This window comes from Harpia harpyja, chromosome Z (assembly GCF_026419915.1).
Source record: "Harpia harpyja isolate bHarHar1 chromosome Z, bHarHar1 primary haplotype, whole genome shotgun sequence".
NCBI classification, from domain to species: Eukaryota; Metazoa; Chordata; class Aves; order Accipitriformes; family Accipitridae; genus Harpia; species Harpia harpyja.
This window is the reverse complement of record NC_068969.1, coordinates 27,707,079-27,730,708: the sequence shown is the minus strand read 5'-3', so window position 1 is coordinate 27,730,708 and position 23,630 is coordinate 27,707,079.

Genomic DNA, 23,630 nt, shown 5'->3' with positions numbered 1-23,630 from the left:
TCTCTTGGAGGGTCTGCTTGGCCCTATGTCTGCCCATGAGAGGTTCTGCAGAATCCCTGGGTTTCTCTGGAGGGTCTGCTTTGCCCCATGCGTGCCCCTCCGAGGGCTGTGAGAGGCGCTGGCTTCTCTGGAGGGTCTGCTTGGCCCCAAGCATGTCCCTGAAAGGGCTGTGAGAGGCCCTGCCCTTTTCTGGAGGGTCTGCTTCTCCCTACGTGTGCCTTTGACAGGGCTTGATGAAATGCAGGTCATCTCTGGAGGGTCTGCTTGGCCCCACGCATGCCCCTGAGAGGTGCTGCACAGGCCCTAGGACATTTGGAGGATCTGCTTCGCTCAAGATTTATCGCTGCGAGGGCTGTGAGAGGCCCTGGCCCTCTCTGGAGGGTCTGCTTGGCCGCACGCGTACAGCTATAAAGGCTGTGAGAAACCACAGGCTTCTCTGGAGGGTCTGCTTGGCCCTACGTGTAGCCCTGAGTAGGTTTGGAGAAACCATAGGCTTTTCTGGAGGGTCTGCTTGGCCCCACGCGTGCCATTGCGAGGGCTGTGAGAACCCTTGGGCTTCTCTCGAGGGTCTGCTTGGCCCCACATGTCCACCTATAAAGGCTGTGAGAAACCACGGGCTTCTCTGGAGGGTCTGCTTGGCCCCACGCATACACCTATAAAGGCTGTGAGAAACCCTGGCCTTCTCTGGAGGGTCTGCTTGGCCCAACACGTACACCTATAAAGGCTGTGAGAAACCACGGGCTTCCCTCGAGGTTCTGCTTGGCCCTACGAGTGCCCCTCTGAGGGCTGTGAGAGGCTCTGGTCCTCTCTGGAGGGTCTGCTTGGCCCTGTGTTTGCCCCGGAGAGGTTCTGGAGAAACCCTGAGCTTCTCTGGAGGGTCTGCTTCTCCCTACGTGTGCCTTTGACAGGGCTTGGTGAAATGCAGGGCATCTCTGGAGGGTCTGCTTGGCCCCACGCGTGCCCCTGAGAGGTGCTGCACAGGCCCTGGGACTTTTGGGGGATCTGCTTCGCTCAAGATTTATCCCTGCGAGGGCTGTGAGAGGCCCTGGCCTTCTCTGCAGCGTCTGCTTGGCCCTATGTTTGCCCCTGAGAGGTTCTGGAGAAACCCTGGGCTTCTCTGGAGGGTCTGCTTCTCCCTACGTGTGCACCTGACAGGGTTTGGAGAGATCCTGGGCTTTTCTGGAGGTTTTACTTGCCCCCACGCGTGCCCCTGCGAGGGCTGTGAGAACCCTTGGGCTTCTCTGGACGGTCTGCTTGGCCGCACGCGTACACCTATAAAGGCTGTGAGAAACCACGGCCTTCTCTGGAGGGTCTGCTTGGCCCCACGCGTACACCTATAAAGGCTGTGAGAAACCACGGCCTTCTCTCGAGGGTCTGCTTGGCCCCACACGTACACCTATAAAGGCTGTGAGAAACCACGGGCTTCTCTGGAGGGTCTGCTTGGCCCCACACGTACACCTATAAAGGCTGTGAGAAACCACGGGCTTCTCTGGAGGGTCTGCTTGGCCCCACATGTCCACCTATAAAGGCTGTGAGAAACCCTGGCCTTCTCTGGAGGGTCTGCTTGGCCCTACGTGTAGCCCTGAGTAGGTTTGGAGAAACCATAGGCTTCTCTGGAGGGTCTGCTTGGCCCCACGCGTGCCATTGCGAGGGCTGTGAGAACCCTTGGGCTTCTCTCGAGGGTCTGCTTGGCCCCACATGTCCACCTATAAAGGCTGTGAGAAACCACGGGCTTCTCTGGAGGGTCTGCTTGGCCCCACGCGTACACCTATGAAGGCTGTGAGAAACCCTGGCCTTCTCTGGAGGGTCTGCTTGGCCCTACGAGTGCCCCTGAGAGGTTCTGGAGAAACCCTGGGCTTTTCTGGAGGGTCTGCTTGGCCCCACACGTGCCCGTACAAGGGCTGTGGGAGGTCCTGGCCTTTTCTGGAGGGCCTGCTTGCCCTGACTCGTACCCTTACGAGGGATTTGAGAAACCCTGCCCTTCTCTGGAGGCTCTGCTTGGCCCCGTGCGGGCCCCTGAGAGGGTTGTGAGAGGCCCTGTGGCCTTTTCTGGAGGGTCTGCTTCTCCCTACGTGTGCCCTTGACAGGTTCTGCAGAAACCCTGGGCTTCTCTGGAGGGCTGCTTGGCCCCATGCGCGACCTCGAGAGGGCTTGGAGCAATGCAGAGCTTCTCTGGAGGGTCTGCTTGGCCCCACGCATGCCCCTGCTAGGGCTGTGAGAGGCCCTGGGCTCCTCTGGAGGGTCTGCTTGGCCCTACGTGTGCCCATGAGTGGTTCTGGAAAACTCTGCCGCTTCCCTGAAGGGTCTGCTTGGCCCCATGCGTGCCCCTGAGAGGGCTGTGAGAGGCCCTGGCCTTTTCTGGAGGGTCTGCTTCTCCCTACGTGTGCCCTTGACAGGTTCTGCAGAAACCCTGGGCTTTTCTGGAGGGTCTGCTTGGCCCTGTGTGTGCCCCTGAGAGGTTCTGCAGAAACCCTGGCCTTCTCTGGAGGGTCTGCTTGGCCCAACACGTACACCTATAAAGGCTGTGAGAAACCACAGGCTTCCCTCGAGGTTCTGCTTGGCCCTACGAGTGCCCCTCTGAGGGCTGTGAGAGGCTCGGGTCCTCTCTGGAGGGTCTGCTTGGCCCTGTGTTTGCCCCGGAGAGGTTCTGGAGAAACCCTGAGCTTCTCTGGAGGGTCTGCTTCTCCCTAGGTGTGCCTTTGACAGGGCTTGGTGAAATGCAGGGCATCTCTGGAGGGTCTGCTTGGCCCCACGCGTGCCCCTGAGAGGTGCTGCACAGGCCCTGGGACTTTTGGAGGATCTGCTTCGCTCAAGATTTATCCCTGCGAGGGCTGTGAGAGGCCCTGGCCTTCTCTGCAGGGTCTGCTTGGCCCTATGTTTGCCCCGGAGAGGTTCTGGAGAAACCCTGGGCTTCTCTGAAGGGTCTGCTTCTCCCTACGTGTGCACCTGACAGGGTTTGGAGAGATCCTCGGCTTTTCTGGAGGTTTTACTTGCCCCCACGCGTGCCCCTGCGAGGGCTGTGAGAACCCTTGGGCTTCTCTGGAGGGTCTGCTTGGCCGCACGCGTACACCTATAAAGGCTGTGAGAAACCACGGCCTTCTCTGGAGGGTCTGCTTGGCCCCACGCGTACACCTATAAAGGCTGTGAGAAACCACGGCCTTCTCTGGAGGGTCTGCTTGGCCCCACACGTACACCTATAAAGGCTGTGAGAAACCACGGGCTTCTCTGGAGGGTCTGCTTGGCCCCACACGTACACCTATAAAGGCTGTGAGAAACCACAGGCTTCCCTCGAGGTTCTGCTTGGCCCTACGAGTGCCCCTCTGAGGGCTGTGAGAGGCTCTGGTCCTCTCTGGACGGTCTGCTTGGCCCTGTGTTTGCCCCGGAGAGGTTCTGGAGAAACCCTGGGCTTCTCTGGAGGGTCTGCTTCTCCCTACGTGTGCCTTTGAGAGGGCTTGGTGAAATGCAGGGCATCTCTGGAGGGTCTGCTTGGCCCCACGCGTGCCCCTGAGAGGTGCTGCACAGGCCCTGGGACTTTTGGAGGATCTGCTTCGCTCAAGATTTATCGCTGCGAGGGCTTTGAGAGGCCCTGGCCCTCTCTGGAGGGTCTGCTTGGCCGCACGCGTACACCTATAAAGGCTGTGAGAAACCACAGGCTTCTCTGGAGGGTCTGCTTGGCCCTACGTGTAGCCCTGAGTAGGTTTGGAGAAACCATAGGCTTCTCTGGAGGGTCTGCTTGGCCCCACATGTACACCTATAAAGGCTGTGAGAAACCCTGGCCTTCTCTGGAGGGTCTGCTTGGCCCTATGTTTGCCCCGGACAGGTTCTGCAGAAACCCTGGCCTTCTCTGGAGGGTCTGCTTCTCCCTACGTGTGCACCTGACAGGGTTTTGGAGAGATCCTGGGCTTTTCTGGAGGGTTTACTTGCCCCCACGCGTGCCCCTGCGAGGGCTGTGAGAACCCTTGGGCTTCTCTGGAGGGTCTGCTTGGCCACACACGTACACCTATAAAGGCTGTGAGAAACCACGGCCTTCTCTGGAGGGTCTGCTTGGCCCCACGCGTACACCTATAAAGGCTGTGAGAAACCCTGGCCTTCTCTGGAGGGTCTGCTTGGCCCCACACGTACACCTATAAAGGCTGTGAGAAACCACGGCCTTCTCTGGAGGGTCTGCTTGGGCCTACGTGTAGCCCTGAGTAGGTTTGGAGAAACCATAGGCTTCTCTGGAGGGTCTGCTTGGCCCCACGCGTGCCATTGCGAGGGCTGTGAGAACCCTTGGGCTTCTCTCGAGGGTCTGCTTGGCCCCACATGTCCACCTATAAAGGCTGTGAGAAACCACGGGCTTCTCTGGAGGGTCTGCTTGGCCCCACGCGTACACCTATAAAGGCTGTGAGAAACCCTGGCCTTCTCTGGAGGGTCTGCTTGGCCCTACGAGTGCCCCTGAGAGGTTCTGGAGAAACCCTGGGCTTTTCTGGAGGGTCTGCTTGGCCCCACACGTGCCCGTACAAGGGCTGTGGGAGGTCCTGGCCTTTTCTGGAGGGCCTGCTTGCCCTGACTCGTACCCTTACGAGGGATTTGAGAAACCCTGGCCTTCTCTGGAGGCTCTGCTTGGCCCCGTGCGGGCCCCTGAGAGGGTTGTGAGAGGCCCTGTGGCCTTTTCTGGAGGGTCTGCTTCTCCCTACGTGTGCCCTTGACAGGTTCTGCAGAAACCCTGGGCTTCTCTGGAGGGCTGCTTGGCCCCATGCGCGACCTCGAGAGGGCTTGGAGCAATGCAGAGCTTCTCTGGAGGGTCTGCTTGGCCCCACGCATGCCCCTGCTAGGGCTGTGAGAGGCCCTGGGCTCCTCTGGAGGGTCTGCTTGGCCCTACGTGTGCCCATGAGTGGTTCTGGAAAACTCTGCCGCTTCCCTGAAGGGTCTGCTTGGCCCCATGCGTGCCCCTGAGAGGGCTGTGAGAGGCCCTGGCCTTTTCTGGAGGGTCTGCTTCTCCCTACGTGTGCCCTTGACAGGTTCTGCAGAAACCCTGGGCTTTTCTGGAGGGTCTGCTTGGCCCTGTGTGTGCCCCTGAGAGGTTCTGCAGAAACCCTGGCCTTCTCTGGAGGGTCTGCTTGGCCCAACACGTACACCTATAAAGGCTGTGAGAAACCACGGGCTTCTCTCGAGGTTCTGCTTGGCCCTACGAGTGCCCCTCTGAGGGCTGTGAGAGGCTCTGGTCCTCTCTGGAGGGTCTGCTTGGCCCTATGTTTGCCCCGGAGAGGTTCTGGAGAAACCCTGGGCTTCTCTGGAGGGTCTGCTTCTCCCTACGTGTGCCTTTGACAGGGCTTGGTGAAATGCAGGTCATCTCTGGAGGGTCTGCTTGGCCCCACGCGTGCCCCTGAGAGGTGCTGCACAGGCCCTGGGACTTTTGGAGGATCTGCTTCGCTCAAGATTTATCGCTGCGAGGGCTGTGAGAGGCCCTGGCCCTCTCTGGAGGGTCTGCTTGGCCGCACGCGTACAGCTATAAAGGCTGTGAGAAACCACAGGCTTCTTTGGAGGGTCTGCTTGGCCCTACGTGTACACCTATAAAGGCTGTGAGAAACCACGGCCTTCTCTCGAGGGTCTGCTTGGCTCTACGTGTAGCCCTGAGTAGGTTTGGAGAAACCATAGGCTTCTCTGGAGGGTCTGCTTGGCCCCACGCGTGCCATTGCGAGGGCTGTGAGAACCCTTGGGCTTCTCTCGAGGGTCTGCTTGGCCCCACATGTCCACCTATAAAGGCTGTGAGAAACCACGGGCTTCTCTGGAGGGTCTGCTTGGCCCCACACGTACACCTATAAAGGCTGTGAGAAACCCTGGCCTTCTCTGGAGGGTCTGCTTGGCCCTACGAGTGCCCCTGAGAGGTTCTGGAGAAACCCTGGGCTTTTCTGCAGGGTCTGCTTGGCCCCACACGTGCCCGTACAAGGGCTGTGGGAGGTCCTGGCCTTTTCTGGAGGGCCTGCTTGCCCTGACTCGTACCCTTACGAGGGATTTGAGAAACCCTGGCCTTCTCTGGAGGGTCTGCTTGGCCCCGTGCGGGCCCCTGAGAGGGTTGTGAGAGGCCCTGTGGCCTTTTCTGGAGGGTCTGCTTCTCCCTACGTGTGCCCTTGACAGTTCTGCAGAAACCCTGGGCTTCTCTGGAGGGCTGCTTGGCCCCATGCGCGACCTCGAGAGGGCTTGGAGCAATGCAGAGCTTCTCTGGAGGGTCTGCTTGGCCCCACGCATGCCCCTGCTAGGGCTGTGAGAGGCCCTGGGCTCCTCTGGAGGGTCTGCTTGGCCCTACGTGTGCCCATGAGTGGTTCTGGAAAACTCTGCCGCTTCCCTGAAGGGTCTGCTTGGCCCCATGCGTGCCCCTGAGAGGGCTGTGAGAGGCCCTGGCCTTTTCTGGAGGGTCTGCTTCTCCCTACGTGTGCCCTTGACAGGTTCTGCAGAAACCCTGGCCTTCTCTGGAGGGTCTGCTTGGCCCAACACGTACACCTATAAAGGCTGTGAGAAACCACGGGCTTCCCTCGAGGTTCTGCTTGGCCCTACGAGTGCCCCTCTGAGGGCTGTGAGAGGCTCTGGTCCTCTCTGGAGTGTCTGCTTGGCCCTGTGTTTGCCCCGGAGAGGTTCTGGAGAAACCCTGAGCTTCTTTGGAGGGTTTGCTTCTCCCTACGTGTGCCTTTGACAGGGCTTGGTGAAATGCAGGGCATCTCTGGAGGGTCTGCTTGGCCCCACGCATGCCCCTGAGAGGTGCTGCACAGGCCCTGGGACTTTTGGAGGATCTGCTTCGCTCAAGATTTATCCCTGCGAGGGCTGTGAGAGGCCCTGGCCTTCTCTGGAGGGTCTGCTTGGCCCTATGTTTGCCCCGGAGAGGTTCTGGAGAAACCCTGGGCTTCTCTGGAGGGTCTGCTTCTCCCTACGTGTGCACCTGACAGGGTTTGGAGAGATCCTGGGCTTTTCTGGAGGTTTTACTTGCCCCCACGCGTGCCCCTGCGAGGGCTGTGAGAACCCTTGGGCTTCTCTCGAGGGTCTGCTTGGCCGCACGCGTACACCTATAAAGGCTGTGAGAAACCACGGCCTTCTCTCGAGGGTCTGCTTGGCCCCACACGTACACCTATAAAGGCTGTGAGAAACCACGGGCTTCTCTGGAGGGTCTGCTTGGCCCCACACGTACACCTATAAAGGCTGTGAGAAACCACGGGCTTCTCTCGAGGGTCTGCTTGGCCCCACATGTACACCTATAAAGGCTGTGAGAAACCCTGGCCTTCTCTGGAGGGTCTGCTTGGCCCTACGTGTAGCCCTGAGTAGGTTTGGAGAAACCATAGGCTTCTCTGGAGGGTCTGCTTGGCCCCACGCGTGCCATTGCGAGGGCTGTGAGAACCCTTGGGCTTCTCTCGAGGGTCTGCTTGGCCCCACATGTCCACCTATAAAGGCTGTGAGAAACCACGGGCTTCTCTGGAGGGTCTGCTTGGCCCCACGCGTACACCTATAAAGGCTGTGAGAAACCCTGGCCTTCTCTGGAGGGTCTGCTTGGCCCTACGAGTGCCCCTGAGAGGTTCTGGAGAAACCCTGGGCTTTTCTGGAGGGTCTGCTTGGCCCCACACGTGCCCGTACAAGGGCTGTGGGAGGTCCTGGCCTTTTCTGGAGGGCCTGCTTGCCCTGACTCGTACCCTTACGAGGGATTTGAGAAACCCTGCCCTTCTCTGGAGGGTCTGCTTCTCCCTACGTGTGCCCTTGACAGGTTCTGCAGAAACCCTGGGCTTCTCTGGAGGGCTGCTTGGCCCCATGCGCGACCTCGAGAGGGCTTGGAGCAATGCAGAGCTTCTCTGGAGGGTCTGCTTGGCCCCACGCATGCCCCTGCTAGGGCTGTGAGAGGCCCTGGGCTCCTCTGGAGGGTCTGCTTGGCCCTACGTGTGCCCATGAGTGGTTCTGGAAAACTCTGCCGCTTCCCTGAAGGGTCTGCTTGGCCCCATGCGTGCCCCTGAGAGGGCTGTGAGAGGCCCTGGCCTTTTCTGGAGGGTCTGCTTCTCCCTACGTGTGCCCTTGACAGGTTCTGCAGAAACCCTGGGCTTTTCTGGAGGGTCTGCTTGGCCCTGTGTGTGCCCCTGAGAGGTTCTGCAGAAACCCTGGCCTTCTCTGGAGGGTCTGCTTGGCCCAACACGTACACCTATAAAGGCTGTGAGAAACCACGGGCTTCTCTCGAGGTTCTGCTTGGCCCTACGAGTGCCCCTCTGAGGGCTGTGAGAGGCTCTGGTCCTCTCTGGAGGGTCTGCTTGGCCCTATGTTTGCCCCGGAGAGGTTCTGGAGAAACCCTGGGCTTCTCTGGAGGGTCTGCTTCTCCCTACGTGTGCCTTTGACAGGGCTTGGTGAAATGCAGGGCATCTCTGGAGGGTCTGCTTGGCCCCACGCGTGCCCCTGAGAGGTGCTGCACAGGCCCTGGGACTTTTGGAGGATCTGCTTCGCTCAAGATTTATCGCTGCGAGGGCTGTGAGAGGCCCTGGCCCTCTCTGGAGGGTCTGCTTGGCCGCACGCGTACAGCTATAAAGGCTGTGAGAAACCACAGGCTTCTTTGGAGGGTCTGCTTGGCCCTACGTGTACACCTATAAAGGCTGTGAGAAACCCTGGCCTTCTCTGGAGGGTCTGCTTGGCTCTACGTGTAGCCCTGAGTAGGTTTGGAGAAACCATAGGCTTCTCTGGAGGGTCTGCTTGGCCCCACACTTGCCATTGCGAGGGCTGTGAGAACCCTTGGGCTTCTCTCGAGGGTCTGCTTGGCCCCACATGTCCACCTATAAAGGCTGTGAGAAACCACGGGCTTCTCTGGAGGGTCTGCTTGGCCCCACACGTACACCTATAAAGGCTGTGAGAAACCCTGGCCTTCTCTGGAGGGTCTGCTTGGCCCTACGAGTGCCCCTGAGAGGTTCTGGAGAAACCCTGGGCTTTTCTGGAGGGTCTGCTTGGCCCCACACGTGCCCGTACAAGGGCTGTGGGAGGTCCTGGCCTTTTCTGGAGGGCCTGCTTGCCCTGACTCGTACCCTTACGAGGGATTTGAGAAACCCTGGCCTTCTCTGGAGGCTCTGCTTGGCCCCGTGCGGGCCCCTGAGAGGGTTGTGAGAGGCCCTGTGGCCTTTTCTGGAGGGTCTGCTTCTCCCTACGTGTGCCCTTGACAGTTCTGCAGAAACCCTGGGCTTCTCTGGAGGGCTGCTTGGCCCCATGCGCGACCTCGAGAGGGCTTGGAGCAATGCAGAGCTTCTCTGGAGGGTCTGCTTGGCCCCACGCATGCCCCTGCTAGGGCTGTGAGAGGCCCTGGGCTCCTCTGGAGGGTCTGCTTGGCCCTACGTGTGCCCATGAGTGGTTCTGGAAAACTCTGCCGCTTCCCTGAAGGGTCTGCTTGGCCCCATGCGTGCCCCTGAGAGGGCTGTGAGAGGCCCTGGCCTTTTCTGGAGGGTCTGCTTCTCCCTACGTGTGCCCTTGACAGGTTCTGCAGAAACCCTGGCCTTCTCTGGAGGGTCTGCTTGGCCCAACACGTACACCTATAAAGGCTGTGAGAAACCACGGGCTTCCCTCGAGGTTCTGCTTGGCCCTACGAGTGCCCCTCTGAGGGCTGTGAGAGGCTCTGGTCCTCTCTGGAGGGTCTGCTTGGCCCTGTGTTTGCCCCGGAGAGGTTCTGGAGAAACCCTGAGCTTCTCTGGAGGGTCTGCTTCTCCCTACGTGTGCCTTTGACAGGGCTTGGTGAAATGCAGGGCATCTCTGGAGGGTCTGCTTGGCCCCACGCATGCCCCTGAGAGGTGCTGCACAGGCCCTGGGACTTTTGGAGGATCTGCTTCGCTCAAGATTTATCCCTGCGAGGGCTGTGAGAGGCCCTGGCCTTCTCTGCAGGGTCTGCTTGGCCCTATGTTTGCCCCGGAGAGGTTCTGGAGAAACCCTGGGCTTCTCTGGAGGGTCTGCTTCTCCCTACGTGTGCACCTGACAGGGTTTGGAGAGATCCTGGGCTTTTCTGGAGGTTTTACTTGCCCCCACGCGTGCCCCTGCGAGGGCTGTGAGAACCCTTGGGCTTCTCTGGAGGGTCTGCTTGGCCGCACGCATACACCTATAAAGGCTGTGAGAAACCACGGCCTTCTCTCGAGGGTCTGCTTGGCCCCACACGTACACCTATAAAGGCTGTGAGAAACCACGGGCTTCTCTGGAGGGTCTGCTTGGCCCCACACGTACACCTATAAAGGCTGTGAGAAACCACGGGCTTCTCTCGAGGGTCTGCTTGGCCCCACATGTACACCTATAAAGGCTGTGAGAAACCCTGGCCTTCTCTGGAGGGTCTGCTTGGCCCTACGTGTAGCCCTGAGTAGGTTTGGAGAAACCATAGGCTTCTCTGGAGGGTCTGCTTGGCCCCACGCGTGCCATTGCGAGGGCTGTGAGAACCCTTGGGCTTCTCTCGAGGGTCTGCTTGGCCCCACATGTCCACCTATAAAGGCTGTGAGAAACCACGGGCTTCTCTGGAGGGTCTGCTTGGCCCCACGCGTACACCTATAAAGGCTGTGAGAAACCCTGGCCTTCTCTGGAGGGTCTGCTTGGCCCTACGAGTGCCCCTGAGAGGTTCTGGAGAAACCCTGGGCTTTTCTGGAGGGTCTGCTTGGCCCCACACGTGCCCGTACAAGGGCTGTGGGAGGTCCTGGCCTTTTCTGGAGGGCCTGCTTGCCCTGACTCGTACCCTTACGAGGGATTTGAGAAACCCTGGCCTTCTCTGGAGGGTCTGCTTGGCCCCGTGCGGGCCCCTGAGAGGGTTGTGAGAGGCCCTGTGGCCTTTTCTGGAGGGTCTGCTTCTCCCTACGTGTGCCCTTGACAGTTCTGCAGAAACCCTGGGCTTCTCTGGAGGGCTGCTTGGCCCCATGCGCGACCTCGAGAGGGCTTGGAGCAATGCAGAGCTTCTCTGGAGGGTCTGCTTGGCCCCACGCATGCCCCTGCTAGGGCTGTGAGAGGCCCTGGGCTCCTCTGGAGGGTCTGCTTGGCCCTACGTGTGCCCATGAGTGGTTCTGGAAAACTCTGCCGCTTCCCTGAAGGGTCTGCTTGGCCCCATGCGTGCCCCTGAGAGGGCTGTGAGAGGCCCTGGCCTTTTCTGGAGGGTCTGCTTCTCCCTACGTGTGCCCTTGACAGGTTCTGCAGAAACCCTGGCCTTCTCTGGAGGGTCTGCTTGGCCCAACACGTACACCTATAAAGGCTGTGAGAAACCACGGGCTTCCCTCGAGGTTCTGCTTGGCCCTACGAGTGCCCCTCTGAGGGCTGTGAGAGGCTCTGGTCCTCTCTGGAGGGTCTGCTTGGCCCTGTGTTTGCCCCGGAGAGGTTCTGGAGAAACCCTGAGCTTCTCTGGAGGGTCTGCTTCTCCCTACGTGTGCCTTTGACAGGGCTTGGTGAAATGCAGGGCATCTCTGGAGGGTCTGCTTGGCCCCACGCATGCCCCTGAGAGGTGCTGCACAGGCCCTGGGACTTTTGGAGGATCTGCTTCGCTCAAGATTTATCCCTGCGAGGGCTGTGAGAGGCCCTGGCCTTCTCTGCAGGGTCTGCTTGGCCCTGTGTTTGCCCCGGAGAGGTTCTGGAGAAACCCTGGGCTTCTCTGGAGGGTCTGCTTCTCCCTACGTGTGCACCTGACAGGGTTTGGAGAGATCCTGGGCTTTTCTGGAGGTTTTACTTGCCCCCACGCGTGCCCCTGCGAGGGCTGTGAGAACCCTTGGGCTTCTCTGGAGGGTCTGCTTGGCCGCACGCGTACACCTATAAAGGCTGTGAGAAACCACGGCCTTCTCTCGAGGGTCTGCTTGGCCCCACACGTACACCTATAAAGGCTGTGAGAAACCACGGGCTTCTCTGGAGGGTCTGCTTGGCCCCACACGTACACCTATAAAGGCTGTGAGAAACCACGGGCTTCTCTCGAGGGTCTGCTTGGCCCCACATGTACACCTATAAAGGCTGTGAGAAACCCTGGCCTTCTCTGGAGGGTCTGCTTGGCCCTACGTGTAGCCCTGAGTAGGTTTGGAGAAACCATAGGCTTCTCTGGAGGGTCTGCTTGGCCCCACGCGTGCCATTGCGAGGGCTGTGAGAACCCTTGGGCTTCTCTCGAGGGTCTGCTTGGCCCCACATGTCCACCTATAAAGGCTGTGAGAAACCACGGGCTTCTCTGGAGGGTCTGCTTGGCCCCACGCGTACACCTATAAAGGCTGTGAGAAACCCTGGCCTTCTCTGGAGGGTCTGCTTGGCCCTACGAGTGCCCCTGAGAGGTTCTGGAGAAACCCTGGGCTTTTCTGGAGGGTCTGCTTGGCCCCACACGTGCCCGTACAAGGGCTGTGGGAGGTCCTGGCCTTTTCTGGAGGGCCTGCTTGCCCTGACTCGTACCCTTACGAGGGATTTGAGAAACCCTGCCCTTCTCTGGAGGCTCTGCTTGGCCCCGTGCGGGCCCCTGAGAGGGTTGTGAGAGGCCCTGTGGCCTTTTCTGGAGGGTCTGCTTCTCCCTACGTGTGCCCTTGACAGGTTCTGCAGAAACCCTGGGCTTTTCTGGAGGGTCTGCTTGGCCCTGTGTGCGCCCCTGAGAGGTTCTGCAGAAACCCTGGCCTTCTCTGGAGGGTCTGCTTGGCCCAACACGTACACCTATAAAGGCTGTGAGAAACCACGGGCTTCTCTCGAGGTTCTGCTTGGCCCTACGAGTGCCCCTCTGAGGGCTGTGAGAGGCTCTGGTCCTCTCTGGAGGGTCTGCTTGGCCCTATGTTTGCCCCGGAGAGGTTCTGGAGAAACCCTGGGCTTCTCTGGAGGGTCTGCTTCTCCCTACGTGTGCCTTTGACAGGGCTTGGTGAAATGCAGGGCATCTCTGGAGGGTCTGCTTGGCCCCACGCGTGCCCCTGAGAGGTGCTGCACAGGCCCTGGGACTTTTGGAGGATCTGCTTCGCTCAAGATTTATCGCTGCGAGGGCTGTGAGAGGCCCTGGCCCTCTCTGGAGGGTCTGCTTGGCCGCACGCGTACACCTATAAAGGCTGTGAGAAACCACAGGCTTCTCTGGAGGGTCTGCTTGGCCCTACGTGTAGCCCTGAGTAGGTTTGGAGAAACCATAGGCTTCTCTGGAGGGTCTGCTTGGCCCCACATGTACACCTATAAAGGCTGTGAGAAACCCTGGCCTTCTCTGGAGGGTCTGCTTGGCCCTATGTTTGCCCCGGACAGGTTCTGCAGAAACCCTGGGCTTCTCTGGAGGGTCTGCTTCTCCCTACGTGTGCACCTGACAGGGTTTGCAGAGATCACGGGCTTTTCTGGAGGGTTTACTTGCCCCCACGCGTGCCCCTGCGAGGGCTGTGAGAACCCTTGGGCTTCTCTCGAGGGTCTGCTTGGCCGCACACGTACACCTATAAAGGCTGTGAGAAACCACGGCCTTCTCTGGAGGGTCTGCTTGGCCCCACGTGTACACCTATAAAGGCTGTGAGAAACCACGGGCTTCTCTCGAGGGTCTGCTTGGCCCCACACGTACACCTATAAAGGCTGTGAGAAACCACGGGCTACTCTGGAGGGTCTGCTTGGCCCCACACGTACACCTATAAAGGCTGTGAGAAACCACGGGCTTCTCTCGAGGGTCTGCTTGGCCCCACATGTACACCTATAAAGGCTGTGAGAAACCACGGCCTTCTCTGGAGGGTCTGCTTGGCCCTACGTGTAGCCCTGAGTAGGTTTGGAGAAACCATAGGCTTCTCTGGAGGGTCTGCTTGGCCCCACGCGTGCCATTGCGAGGGTTGTGAGAACCCTTGGGCTTCTCTCGAGGGTCTGCTTGGCCCCACATGTCCACCTATAAAGGCTGTGAGAAACCACGGGCTTCTCTGGAGGGTCTGCTTGGCCCCACGCGTACACCTATAAAGGCTGTGAGAAACCCTGGCCTTCTCTGGAGGGTCTGCTTGGCCCTGTGTGTGCCCCTGAGAGGTTCTGGAGAAACCCTGGGCTTCTGTCGAGGGTCTGCTTGGCCCCACGCATGCCCCTGAGAGGGGCTGCACAGGCCCTGGGATTTTTGGAGGATCTGCTTCGCTCAAGATTTATCCCTGCCAGGGCTGTGAGAGGCCCTGGCTTTCTCTGGAGCGTCTGCTTGGCCCCACGCATGCGCCTCTGAGGTCTCGGAGAGGGCCTGAACTTCTCTTGGAGGGTCTCCTTGGCCCCACGCGTGCCCCTCTGAGGTCTTGGAGAGGGCCTGAGCTTCTCTTGGAGGGTCTGCTTGGCCCTATGTCTGCCCATGAGAGGTTCTGCAGAATCCCTGGGTTTCTCTGGAGGGTCTGCTTTGCCCCATGCGTGCCCCTCCGAGGGCTGTGAGAGGCGCTGGCTTCTCTGGAGGGTCTGCTTGGCCCCAAGCATGTCCCTGAAAGGGCTGTGAGAGGCCCTGCCCTTTTCTGGAGGGTCTGCTTCTCCCTACGTGTGCCTTTGACAGGGCTTGATGAAATGCAGGTCATCTCTGGAGGGTCTGCTTGGCCCCACGCGTGCCCCTGAGAGGTGCTGCACAGGCCCTGGGACTTTTGGAGGATCTGCTTCGCTCAAGATTTATCGCTGCGAGGGCTGTGAGAGGCCCTGGCCCTCTCTGGAGGGTCTGCTTGGCCGCACGCGTACACCTATAAAGGCTGTGAGAAACCACAGGCTTCTCTGGAGGGTCTGCTTGGCCCTACGTGTAGCCCTGAGTAGGTTTGGAGAAACCATAGGCTTCTCTGGAGGGTCTGCTTGGCCCCACACGTGCCATTGCGAGGGTTGTGAGAACCCTTGGGCTTCTCTCGAGGGTCTGCTTGGCCGCACGCGTACACCTATAAAGGCTGTGAGAAACCACGGCCTTCTCTGGAGGGTCTGCTTGGCCCCACGCGTACACCTATAAAGGCTGTGATAAACCACGGGCTTCTCTGGAGGGTCTGCTTGGCCCCACACGTACACCTATAAAGGCTGTGAGAAACCACGGGCTTCTCTGGAGGGTCTGCTTGGCCCCACACGTACACCTATAAAGGCTGTGAGAAACCACGGGCTTCTCTCGAGGGTCTGCTTGGCCCCACATGTACACCTATAAAGGCTGTGAGAAACCCTGGCCTTCTCTGGAGGGTCTGCTTGGCCCTACGTGTAGCCCTGAGTAGGTTTGGAGAAACCATAGGCTTCTCTGGAGGGTCTGCTTGGCCCCACGCGTGCCATTGCGAGGGTTGTGAGAACCCTTGGGCTTCTCTCGAGGGTCTGCTTGGCCCCACATGTCCACCTATAAAGGCTGTGAGAAACCACGGGCTTCTCTGGAGGGTCTGCTTGGCCCCACGCGTACACCTATAAAGGCTGTGAGAAACCCTGGCCTTCTCTGGAGGGTCTGCTTGGCCCTACGAGTGCCCCTGAGAGGTTCTGGAGAAACCCTGGGCTTTTCTGGAGGGTCTGCTTGGCCCCACACGTGCCCGTACAAGGGCTGTGGGAGGTCCTGGCCTTTTCTGGAGGGCTTGCTTGCCCTGACTCGTACCCTTACGAGGGATTTGAGAAACCCTGGCCTTCTCTGAAGGGTCTGCTTGGCCCCGTGCGGGCCCCTGAGAGGGTTGTGAGAGGCCCTGTGGCCTTTTCTGGAGGGTCTGCTTCTCCCTACGTGTGCCCTTGACAGGTTCTGCAGAAACCCTGGGCTTCTCTGGAGGGCTGCTTGGCCCCATGCGCGACCTCGAGAGGGCTTGGAGCAATGCAGAGCTTCTCTGGAGGGTCTGCTTGGCCCCACGCATGCCCCTGCTAGGGCTGTGAGAGGCCCTGGGCTCCTCTGGAGGGTCTGCTTGGCCCTACGTGTGCCCATGAGTGGTTCTGGAAAACTCTGCCGCTTCCCTGAAGGGTCTGCTTGGCCCCATGCATGCCCCTGAGAGGGCTGTGAGAGGCCCTGGCCTTTTCTGGAGGGTCTGCTTCTCCCTACGTGTGCCCTTGACAGGTTCTGCAGAAACCCTGGGCTTTTCTGGAGGGTCTGCTTGGCCCTGTGTGCGCCCCTGAGAGGTTCTGCAGAAACCCTGGCCTTCTCTGGAGGGTCTGCTTGGCCCAACACGTACACCTATAAAGGCTGTGAGAAACCACGGGCTTCTCTCGAGGTTCTGCTTGGCCCTACGAGTGCCCCTCTGAGGGCTGTGAGAGGCTCTGGTCCTCTCTGGAGGGTCTGCTTGGCCCTATGTTTGCCCCGGAGAGGTTCTGGAGAAACCCTGGGCTTCTCTGGAGGGTCTGCTTCTCCCTACGTGTGCCTTTGACAGGGCTTGGTGAAATGCAGGGCATCTCTGGAGGGTCTGCTTGGCCCCACGCGTGCCCCTGAGAGGTGCTGCACAGGCCCTGGGACTTTTGGAGGATCTGCTTCGCTCAAGATTTATCGCTGCGAGGGCTGTGAGAGGCCCTGGCCCTCTCTGGAGGGTCTGCTTGGCTGCACGCGTACACCTATAAAGGCTGTGAGAAACCACAGGCTTCTCTGGAGGGTCTGCTTGGCCCTACGTGTAGCCCTGAGTAGGTTTGGAGAAACCATAGGCTTCTCTGGAGGGTCTGCTTGGACCCACATGTACACCTATAAAGGCTGTGAGAAACCCTGGCCTTCTCTGGAGGGTCTGCTTGGCCCTATGTTTGCCCCGGACAGGTTCTGCAGAAACCCTGGGCTTCTCTGGAGGGTCTGCTTCTCCCTACGTGTGCACCTGACAGGGTTTGCAGAGATCACGGGCTTTTCTGGAGGGTTTACTTGCCCCCACGCGTGCCCCTGCGAGGGCTGTGAGAACCCTTGGGCTTCTCTCGAGGGTCTGCTTGGCCGCACGCGTACACCTATAAAGGCTGTGAGAAACCACGGCCTTCTCTGGAGGGTCTGCTTGGCCCCACGTGTACACCTATAAAGGCTGTGAGAAACCACGGGCTTCTCTCGAGGGTCTGCTTGGCCCCACACGTACACCTATAAAGGCTGTGAGAAACCACGGGCTTCTCTCGAGGGTCTGCTTGGCCCCACACGTACACCTATAAAGGCTGTGAGAAACCACGGGCTTCTCTCGAGGGTCTGCTTGGCCCCACATGTACACCTATAAAGGCTGTGAGAAACCCTGGCCTTCTCTGGAGGGTCTGCTTGGCCCTACGTGTAGCCCTGAGTAGGTTTGGAGAAACCATAGGCTTCTCTGGAGGGTCTGCTTGGCCCCACGCGTGCCATTGCGAGGGTTGTGAGAACCTTTGGGCTTCTCTCGAGGGTCTGCTTGCCCCCACATGTCCACCTATAAAGGCTGTGAGAAACCACGGGCTTCTCTGGAGGGTCTGCTTGGCCCCACGCGTACACCTATAAAGGCTGTGAGAAACCCTGGCCTTCTCTGGAGGGTCTGCTTGGCCCTGTGTGTGCCCCTGAGAGGTTCTGGAGAAACCCTGGGCTTCTGTCGAGGGTCTGCTTGGCCCCACGCATGCCCCTGAGAGGGGCTGCACAGGCCCTGGGATTTTTGGAGGATCTGCTTCGCTCAAGATTTATCCCTGCCAGGGCTGTGAGAGGCCCTGGCTTTCTCTGGAGCATCTGCTTGGCCCCACGCATGCGCCTCTGAGGTCTCGGAGAGGGCCTGAACTTCTCTTGGAGGGTCTCCTTGGCCCCACGCGTGCCCCTCTGAGGTCTTGGAGAGGGCCTGAGCTTCTCTTGGAGGGTCTGCTTGGCCCTATGTCTGCCCATGAGAGGTTCTGCAGAATCCCTGGGTTTCTCTGGAGGGTCTGCTTTGCCCCATGCGTGCCCCTCCGAGGGCTGTGAGAGGCGCTGGCTTCTCTGGAGGGTCTGCTTGGCCCCAAGCATGTCCCTGAAAGGGCTGTGAGAGGCCCTGCCCTTTTCTGGAGGGTCTGCTTCTACCTACGTGTGCCTTTGACAGGGCTTGATGAAATGCAGGGCATCTCTGGAGGGTCTGCTTGGCCCCACGCGTGCCCCTGAGAGGTGCTGCACAGGCCCTGGGACTTTTGGAGGATCTGCTTCGCTCAAGATTTATCGCTGCGAGGGCTGTGAGAGGCCCTGGCCCTCTCTGGAGGGTCTGCTTGGCTGCACGCGTACACCTATAAAGGCTGTGAGAAACCACAGGCTTCTCTGGAGGGTCTGCTTGGCCCTACGTGTAGCCCTGAGTAGGTTTGGAGAAACCATAGGCTTCTCTGGAGGGTCTGCTTGGCCCCACACGTGCCATTGCGAGGGTTGTGAGAACCCTTGGACTTCTCTCGAGGGTCTGCTTGGCCGCACGCGTACACCTATAAAGGCTGTGAGAAACCACGGCCTTCTCTGGAGGGTCTGCTTGGCCCCACGCGTACACCTATAAAGGCTGTGAGAAACCACGGGCTTCTCTGGAGGGTCTGCTTGGCCCCACACGTACACCTATAAAGGCTGTGAGAAACCACGGGCTTCTCTGGAGGGTCTGCTTGGCCCCACACGTACACCTATAAAGGCTGTGAGAAACCACGGGCTTCTCTCGAGGGTCTGCTTGGCCCCACATGTACACCTATAAAGGCTGTGAGAAACCCTGGCCTTCTCTGGAGGGTCTGCTTGGCCCTACGTGTAGCCCTGAGTAGGTTTGGAGAAACCATAGGCTTCTCTGGAGGGTCTGCTTGGCCCCACGCGTGCCATTGCGAGGGTTGTGAGAACCCTTGGGCTTCTCTCGAGGGTCTGCTTGGCCCCACATGTCCACCTATAAAGGCTGTGAGAAACCACGGGCTTCTCTGGAGGGTCTGCTTGGCCCCACGCGTACACCTATAAAGGCTGTGAGAAACCCTGGCCTTCTCTGGAGGGTCTGCTTGGCCCTACGAGTGCCCCTGAGAGGTTCTGGAGAAACCCTGGGCTTTTCTGGAGGGTCTGCTTGGCCCCACACGTGCCCGTACAAGGGCTGTGGGAGGTCCTGGCCTTTTCTGGAGGGCTTGCTTGCCCTGACTCGTACCCTTACGAGGGATTTGAGAAACCCTGGCCTTCTCTGGAGGGTCTGCTTGGCCCCGTGCGGGCCCCTGAGAGGGTTGTGAGAGGCCCTGTGGCCTTTTCTGGAGGGTCTGCTTCTCCCTACGTGTGCCCTTGACAGGTTCTGCAGAAACCCTGGGCTTCTCTGGAGGGCTGCTTGGCCCCATGTGCGACCTCGAGAGGGCTTGGAGCAATGCAGAGCTTCTCTGGAGGGTCTGCTTGGCCCCACGCATGCCCCTGAGAGGGCTGTGAGAGGCCCTGGCCTTTTCTGGAGGGTCTGCTTCTCCCTACGTGTGCCCTTGACAGGTTCTGCAGAAACCCTGGGCTTTTCTGGAGGGTCTGCTTGGCCCTGTGTGTGCCCCTGAGAGGTTCTGCAGAAACCCTGGCCTTCTCTGGAGGGTCTGCTTGGCCCAACACGTACACCTATAAAGGCTGTGAGAAACCACGGGCTTCTCTCGAGGTTCTGCTTGGCCCTACGAGTGCCCCTCTGAGGGCTGTGAGAGGCTCTGGTCCTCTCTGGAGGGTCTGCTTGGCCCTATGTTTGCCCCGGACAGGTTCTGCAGAAACCCTGGCCTTCTCTGGAGGGTCTGCTTCTCCCTACGTGTGCCTTTGACAGGGCTTGGTGAAATGCAGGGCATCTCTGGAGGGTCTGCTTGGCCCCACGCGTGCCCCTGAGAGGTGCTGCACAGGCCCTGGGACTTTTGGAGGATCTGCTTCGCTCAAGATTTATCGCTGCGAGGGCTGTGAGAGGCCCTGGCCCTCTCTGGAGGGTCTGCTTGGCCGCACGCGTACACCTATAAAGGCTGTGAGAAACCACAGGCTTCTCTGGAGGGTCTGCTTGGCCCTACATGTAGCCCTGAGTAGGTTTGGAGAAACCATAGGCTTCTCTGGACGGTCTGCTTGGCCCCACATGTACACCTATAAAGGCTGTGAGAAACCACGGGCTTCTCTGGAGGGTCTGCTTGGCCCCACATGTACACCTATAAAGGCTGTGAGAAACCCTGGCCTTCTCTGGAGGGTCTGCTTGGCCCTATGTTTGCCCCGGAGAGGTTCTGCAGAAACCCTGGGCTTCTCTGGAGGGTCTGCTTCTCCCTACGTGTGCACCTGACAGGGTTTGCAGAGATCACGGGCTTTTCTGGAGGTTTTACTTGCCCCCACGCGTGCCCCTGCGAGGGCTGTGAGAACCCTTGGACTTCTCTGGACGGTCTGCTTGGCCGCACGCGTACACCTATAAAGGCTGTGAGAAACCACGGCCTTCTCTAGAGGGTCTGCTTGGCCCCACGCGTACACCTATAAAGGCTGTGAGAAACCACGGCCTTTTCTGGAGGGTCTGCTTGGCCCCACACGTACACCTATAAAGGCTGTGAGAAACCACGGGCTTCTCTGGAGGGTCTGCTTGGCCCCACACGTACACCTATAAAGGCTGTGAGAAACCACGGGCTTCTCTCGAGGGTCTGCTTGGCCCCACATGTACACCTATAAAGGCTGTGAGAAACCCTGGCCTTCTCTGGAGGGTCTGCTTGGCCCTACGAGTGCCCCTGAGAGGTTCTGGAGAAACCCTGGGCTTTTCTGGAGGGTCTGACTGGCCCCACACGTGCCCGTACAAGGGCTGTGGGAGGTCCTGGCCTTTTCTGGAGGGCCTGCTTGCCCTGACTCGTACCCTTACGAGGGATTTGAGAAACCCTGCCCTTCTCTGGAGGGTCTGCTTGGCCCCGTGCGGGCCCCTGAGAGGGTTGTGAGAGGCCCTGTGGCCTTTTCTGGAGGGTCTGCTTCTCCCTACGTGTGCCCTTGACAGGTTCTGCAGAAACCCTGGGCTTCTCTGGAGGGCTGCTTGGCCCCATGCGCGACCTCGAGAGGGCTTGGAGCAATGCAGAGCTTCTCTGGAGGGTCTGCTTGGCCCCACGCATGCCCCTGCTAGGGCTGTGAGAGGCCCTGGGCTCCTCTGGAGGGTCTGCTTGGCCCTACGTGTGCCCATGAGTGGTTCTGGAAAACTCTGCCGCTTCCCTGAAGGGTCTGCTTGGCCCCATGCGTGCCCCTGAGAGGGCTGTGAGAGGCCCTGGCCTTTTCTGGAGGGTCTGCTTCTCCCTACGTGTGCCCTTGACAGGTTCTGCAGAAACCCTGGGCTTTTCTGGAGGGTCTGCTTGCCCTGACTCGTACCCTTACGAGGGATTTGAGAAACCCTGGCCTTCTCTGGAGGCTCTGCTTGGCCCCGTGCGGGCCCCTGAGAGGGTTGTGAGAGGCCCTGTGGCCTTTTCTGGAGGGTCTGCTTCTCCCTACGTGTGCCCTTGACAGGTTCTGCAGAAACCCTGGGCTTCTCTGGAGGGCTGCTTGGCCCCATGCGCGACCTCGAGAGGGCTTGGAGCAATGCAGAGCTTCTCTGGAGGGTCTGCTTGGCCCCACGCATGCCCCTGCTAGGGCTGTGAGAGGCCCTGGGCTCCTCTGGAGGGTCTGCTTGGCCCTACGTGTGCCCATGAGTGGTTCTGGAAAACTCTGCCGCTTCCCTGAAGGGTCTGCTTGGCCCCATGCGTGCCCCTGAGAGGGCTGTGAGAGGCCCTGGCCTTTTCTGGAGGGTCTGCTTCTCCCTACGTGTGCCCTTGACAGGTTCTGCAGAAACCCTGGGCTTTTCTGGAGGGTCTGCTTGGCCCTGTGTGCGCCCCTGAGAGGTTCTGCAGAAACCCTGGCCTTCTCTGGAGGGTCTGCTTGGCCCAACACGTACACCTATAAAGGCTGTGAGAAACCACGGGCTTCTCTCGAGGTTCTGCTTGGCCCTACGAGTGCCCCTCTGAGGGCTGTGAGAGGCTCTGGTCCTCTCTGGAGGGTCTGCTTGGCCCTATGTTTGCCCCGGAGAGGTTCTGCAGAAACCCTGGCCTTCTCTGGAGGGTCTGCTTCTCCCTACGTGTGCCTTTGACAGGGCTTGGTGAAATGCAGGGCATCTCTGGAGGGTCTGCTTGGCCCCACGCGTGCCCCTGAGAGGTGCTGCACAGGCCCTGGGACTTTTGGAGGATCTGCTTCGCTCAAGATTTATCGCTGCGAGGGCTGTGAGAGGACCTGGCCCTCTCTGGAGGGTCTGCTTGGCCGCACGCGTACAGCTATAAAGGCTGTGAGAAACCACAGGCTTCTCTGGAGGGTCTGCTTGGCCCTACGTGTACACCTATAAAGGCTGTGAGAAACCACGGCCTTCTCTCGAGGGTCTGCTTGGCCCTACGAGTGCCCCTGAGAGGTTCTGGAGAAACCCTGGGCTTTTCTGGAGGGTCTGCTTGGCCCCACACTTGCCATTGCGAGGGCTGTGAGAACCCTTGGGCTTCTCTCGAGGGTCTGCTTGGCCCCACATGTCCACCTATAAAGGCTGTGAGAAACCACGGGCTTCTCTGGAGGGTCTGCTTGGCCGCACACGTACACCTATAAAGGCTGTGAGAAACCCTGGCCTTCTCTGGAGGGTCTGCTTGGCCCTACGAGTGCCCCTGAGAGGTTCTGGAGAAACCCTGGGCTTTTCTGGAGGGTCTGCTTGGCCCCACACGTGCCCGTACAAGGGCTGTGGGAGGTCCTGGCCTTTTCTGGAGGGCCTGCTTGCCCTGACTCGTACCCTTACGAGGGATTTGAGAAACCCTGGCCTTCTCTGGAGGGTCTGCTTGGCCCCGTGCGGGCCCCTGAGAGGGTTGTGAGAGGCCCTGTGGCCTTTTCTGGAGGGTCTGCTTCTCCCTACGTGTGCCCTTGACAGGTTCTGCAGAAACCCTGGGCTTCTCTGGAGGGCTGCTTGGCCCCATGCGCGACCTCGAGAGGGCTTGGAGCAATGCAGAGCTTCTCTGGAGGGTCTGCTTGGCCCCACGCATGCCCCTGCTAGGGCTGTGAGAGGCCCTGGGCTCCTCTGGAGGGTCTGCTTGGCCCTACGTGTGCCCATGAGTGGTTCTGGAAAACTCTGCCGCTTCCCTGAAGGGTCTGCTTGGCCCCATGCGTGCCCCTGAGAGGGCTGTGAGAGGCCCTGGCCTTTTCTGGAGGGTCTGCTTCTCCCTACGTGTGCCCTTGACAGGTTCTGCAGAAACCCTGGGCCTTTCTGGAGGGTCTGCTTGGCCCTGTGTGTGCCCCTGAGAGGTTCTGCAGAAACCCTGGCCTTCTCTGGAGGGTCTGCTTGGCCCAACACGTACACCTATAAAGGCTGTGAGAAACCACGGGCTTCCCTCGAGGTTCTGCTTGGCCCTACGAGTGCCCCTCTGAGGGCTGTGAGAGGCTCTGGTCCTCTCTGGAGGGTCTGCTTGGCCCTGTGTTTGCCCCGGAGAGGTTCTGGAGAAACCCTGAGCTTCTCTGGAGGGTCTGCTTCTCCCTACGTGTGCCTTTGACAGGGCTTGGTGAAATGCAGGGCATCTCTGGAGGGTCTGCTTGGCCCCACGCGTGCCCCTGAGAGGTGCTGCACAGGCCCTGGGACTTTTGGAGGATCTGCTTCGCTCAAGATTTATCGCTGCGAGGGCTGTGAGAGGCCCTGGCCTTCTCTGCAGGGTCTGCTTGGCCCTATGTTTGCCCCTCAGAGGTTCTGGAGAAACCCTGGGCTTCTCTGGAGGGTCTGCTTCTCCCTACGTGTGCACCTGACAGGGTTTGGAGAGATCCTGGGCTTTTCTGGAGGTTTTACTTGCCCCCACGCGTGCCCCTGCGAGGGCTGTGAGAACCCTTGGGCTTCTCTGGAGGGTCTGCTTGGCCGCACGCGTACACCTATAAAGGCTGTGAGAAACCACGGCCTTCTCTGGAGGGTCTG